The 5000-nt window shown below is 40.5% G+C and overlaps 1 protein-coding gene across 19 annotated transcripts in view; it reads right to left on the bottom strand.

The window, feature by feature from the left end:
* The window catches only part of arvcfb (ARVCF delta catenin family member b), a 207133-nt gene that overhangs the window by 128299 nt on the left and 73834 nt on the right, over positions 1–5000 (bottom strand). The window lies entirely within an intron of this gene.

The raw sequence follows: 5000 nt of genomic DNA on the forward strand, positions 1-5000 counted from the left end.
CCCCCGCCCCGTTGCTTGCTACTTCTGTCTGTGTCAACCTTTAAGTTCCCTTTTAATACATATTTCTTCAGACTGGCAATTTATGTGGTGTTGGCTGATGGCCAAAAACAAAACACTCTGTCAATATTTCTCCAGACATAAATATTCTCTATGGAAACCCAGGATATTAATTATACAAATATGCAATTATATACAACAAGAGATAGCACAGCTATTACTGCTGCTGCAGTAATAAGAAGGATTTCAGTGTAGGAGCTTCACATGAAGAACTAGTCTATTAATTATTTTTGTCCAGCTTTACAGGGATTTACTACCAGACCTTTCTATGTCACAGTCATGTGAAATGAGCTCCAAACAGATTCTTGTGGGGTCAAAATCTTGTATCCATCGCTAAAAAAGCTCTACAGTAATTTCCTATCTGAAGCTCTTATAAACTTGTTTCTATGTCACAATCATGTGAATTGAGTTCCAATTAGCTTATTTTGGTGACCAAACATTGTTTCCATCACCAATGTATTGATAATGAATCAACATTAACTCAATATTTTCAACAAACAAATCAGTCAGCCGGGCCTTAGTATTCACACTGCAACACATCAGAAATACAGACATCACAGGCACACGCACAAAGAAAGAGACCAGTGTCCAATACCGCAGTGCAAATTGGTTTTGATGCTTCCTACCACGGGATGAATCATTCTGCCATACACACCAACCTGTCCAGTGGCTCTGCTGCCTTTGATGGCTGAAGAAACAAAAGCCTGGCAGCAAAACTGCTGGATTGACGGCACCCTTGAAGGTATTATTGATGATGAAATCAAACGCGCCCTTACACCGCTTGCTCACAAGCCAACTTTTATTTTAAGTCTATGGGTTTAATAAGATGTAATGGTTCCTTAAAAACAGTCTCATACGTCACTTCACTCTGGTGAAATATTTATTTAAAAAAACCTGCAATCCCCAAAAGGAGATCATCAGCAGTTCATTTTAGATGATTAGCTCTCATAAATGCAACTAAAGGTTTGGACTGATTTTGGTAAAAATGTTTTTAAAAAACAGCAAAAGTTACTTACCTATAGAGTAAATTGAATGTAAAAGATCAACATTTAGTTCACTGTTTATCCTTACTGAAACTAAGACACTGCACAAAGCCATGCTTAAAAATCAGAAACATGAACTACTGCTTTAGCTTTTAATGTATAGCCAGCTCTCCACATAAGTATCTCAAGACACAGCTCTGACTTCAGGCCAAATGCGCATCAGTGAGTAGTGAAGCAATACAATGTTAAATGAACTATGATCAGAGGAAAAAACTGATACAAAGTCAACTTTTCTCTCCAGGTTTCAGCTGGCTCTTGGATTAGAATATGTCTCCTGGGTGTGTTCACTTCAAGGACAGATAGGCTCTGAGCACATTGGGCTTATTGTACAAACATCAAAGATGGAGCTAAGCTAGGCCGCATTAGTTATCACCTTGTCTCTCTTGATCTCTCTCTCTCTCTCTGGTTCTGGACCGGTCCTTACATCGCTCCTAAATGGAGATTACCTCGAAACACTGTCACAGCTCACAGCAGCCCTGTGATTTATACACATTTTATTCTACTTAATGTGATTCAATGCTCTTGTAAGTGAGTTTTTCCCTTTGGGTCGACGGGAAAGCAGCACAACAACCTGGTTTGGGAATGGGGAAGATTGATGGTCAGCGATGATGACAAATGAATAAATGATGCTCCCGCCACCCTCAGCTAATAGGACTTACCTTCCCATCTGATAACGTGGAGCGGATCAGAGGTCAATAGTGGGAGGCTGGGATTATTCTGGGTGGCAGTCAGTTAAGGGTTCCTGGGGCTAAAAGAGCTGTTGGTAAATGGCCAATTGTGACACAGCACTGCTGACACGAGCATTGTAAGTCATAATGCTTAAGAGACCTGGGGTAGGCAGCTCTGACGAGTCAAATGTGCATAACAAGATATTGTTGTAAAGAAATGTGTATGTTCAACAAAGCATTTCACATGGGTAAATGAAGAGAAAAAAATCAGTGGCCATGCCTCCAGCTGATATAAATTCATACTCCCAATACTCACATCCAATCAGATTTATTTACACAGTACCCTGTCAGATACCTTTCCTCTGCTCTTGGTTCTGTGTTGACTATTGTCACTACTGTCCCTGATGCCGCTGTCCTCACCTGACAGTAATAACCGCACAGTCCTCATGCAGTATTTGCACTTCATATCAGGGCCAGATACCTCACCTGCTGTGCATTATGCAGACAATTGCATATTCTATCATGAGTTGTTCCCCTTTCAACCCACCATCGTTTGCAGAGCGCCCCAGTGTAAATCTGTGATTAATAATGAATGCAGAGTGAGGGTTAGCTCACTGACTGACAGACTGTCTAGGGAATGCTACACTGATGAAGGTCTTTCTTCAGCTGTCAGTGCCTCTGCACACTCACATTGAAGAACTGCAGTCACATATAAATGTCCATGTGGATAAGCAGACATTTTTAGTGTGCGTTTGGCATGCATAGAGGTGTCCTTTCCTATACGTCCTCTGTGTTCCATGTGAATGCACTGAGCAAGCTGACTAATTGTTTGGATAACTATGGAAATTAAATGCTAAATGTGAAAATTAAAATGCTAGTGGAACATTAATTATGCAAGACTACTGTGCATGTGGCTTCATCTCCAACAAGTCCTCCACCCAAAATAACAAAGCAGGTTGTTTTACATGTCTTTCCAAATGACCCCATTCAGTGTTTTCTCATCTAGTCAGGATGTAAGTGCCTTGGTAAACACATACGACAACAACAAAAAAGATTCACATGCACATTTTCTGATCTGCCATTTATAAGGAAGGGTTGGTTTCACTAAAAATAACTTCCACTAAGGGGTAGATTGTGGGCCAGTTAAAGGAATAGTTTTACATTTTGGAAGCTAATGTGAATTAGCTTTAACTGAGAGTTAGATGGGAAGATCTATTCACTGAACTTGTGTGTTTGCCTGGTTCTCTTCAAAGATCCAAAATATGACATAAATGTCAAACTATTCTTATGAAAGAAAGACGCATTGACTGTTGCATAGGGGATGCATAAGGATGCAAAAAGCAAAACAAAAATCAAAACATACTCTCTAAATAAAAGAAGAGGGATTGAGAGTTGTGCTCAAAAGCAACGCAACACAGGGAACTTTTTTTTTTGGGGGGGGTGTGATGAACAGTGGCAATAATAGTTACAATAAAGACAACTGAACTATGACTAAAAATAGCAGTTGTAGTGGTTAATGGCAGAGTAGGGCACTGCTGGGTGTTACACGGTGAAGCAGGATGTAGCAGGGCGTAGCAGAACGCAGAGCTGGACCACAGCTACAGCTGCGATTTAGGTGCCACCCTAATCCAAGGAAAACTGCTGGGTGAAGAAACATAAGGACTCCGGGGAATAAACTCCCCAGAGCTAAGTGAGATGAAGGCATCTGAAGTATGTTTACTGGCCTACTAAGCCGTAAGGAAGCCCTACTGTACACATGCATCTACAAACTTTAATATGTGGACACTTCTCAGCAGACGAAGCCATGGAGGATGGTTTACATATGACTTATATTCCATGTCATCCATTCTTTCAATTCTTTTGCTTTCTCCTTCTCTTCCCAGTTTACAGTCTTATGAAACAGAAAATATTGCCAACTCTTGCAGCTGGTTTGGAGCACTCAGTGCTCCGACAGTATCCCCTGACGACTCTGTATTTCCAGGTAATTGTTCAGTGGAAAGCAGAGCTAAGATGCATTGTACTGCAAATGCTCCTTCTGTATGTGCAGGCTGTGTTTGCAGAGAGCAGGAGCTAATTGTATTTTCCAAAAGAAAATTACATCCATCATCATTATTCCGCACAAACAGGCAGGCTTGCGTCATACGAGAAAAAGAAGAGTGGTTTAGGTTTTAGAACACGATGCACTCATCCTAGAGAGCGGACCTTGGCTAATGCTCCTTTCATTTATTGAAGAAAGAAATGATCCAGCCCCTCACAACTCATCGCCTCTCAAGATGTAAATAAAGACAAAAAAGAGAATGATTTCCTGCCAAAACACAGTAACAGAGTTTGCTGAGAAGTTTAAAGGCTATAAAAGAGGTGAAATTAATTGGCTTGCTTGTTCTTTGGACAGTCCACACTTTTAGTTTTTACATAATTTAGCAGTTTGTTTTTAAAGCTGAATCTTTTGCAGATTCCTTACAGGCAGACTGTGATCAGTAATACAATCCATAAATCACGGCCATGGTATTATTGCCTAATAATGACTCGGGTATTATAAACCCCACATGGCTAAACCCTCCTTCTTCAGCTGTGTGTGTTTGAGGTCCCCACTGCACTCCTTGACATTGCGACTGTAGTTCATAATCTCTCCAGAGATAAAAAAAAAATGTATTGATATTATTATATGTATATATTATTCCCTCCAATAGTTTTTTCTGAGAAAACAGCGAAACAAAAGACAACCCCCTCTCTGTTCAAAGTCAAATCATATCCCACAGTAGTGTACCTGATTAGGCCTTAGTGCCTTGATTAGGCTCAAGGCTGTATTAAGCTCAAAGCTATATACTACAATGGTTTGGAAATGGCTGCAGAAGGTCTGTACTCTGGATGTGGATTTTCGTACAGAAGTGAAGGAAAGATGAACTTGTTACAGATGGACCAAAGGCCATTGATTTCTACTTAACTTTTAAAAGAGAAGGATATGAAGCTAGTGGCAGATTGGAGATTCAGAAGAGCTCTCCATTTCTCTGCTCAAACTAGCCACGCTAGCCTGTAGCTATTCTAGCTAGTTAGCCATGAGAATGCATACACAGGGACAACAGTGACATAGTTTCCTCCTTTGGTAATTGGCTCTTAGTTGATGCTTATGATGCTCCTTTGGCTACGCCCTCTGAGGCTTTACTCAGCCAATGAGGTTCTATATAATAGACACTTCAGATACAGTATTAGGGTACCACTGAGGTCTATATAA

The sequence above is a fragment of the Etheostoma cragini genome, chromosome 5 (genome assembly GCF_013103735.1).
Source record: "Etheostoma cragini isolate CJK2018 chromosome 5, CSU_Ecrag_1.0, whole genome shotgun sequence".
Taxonomy (NCBI): Eukaryota; Metazoa; Chordata; class Actinopteri; order Perciformes; family Percidae; genus Etheostoma; species Etheostoma cragini.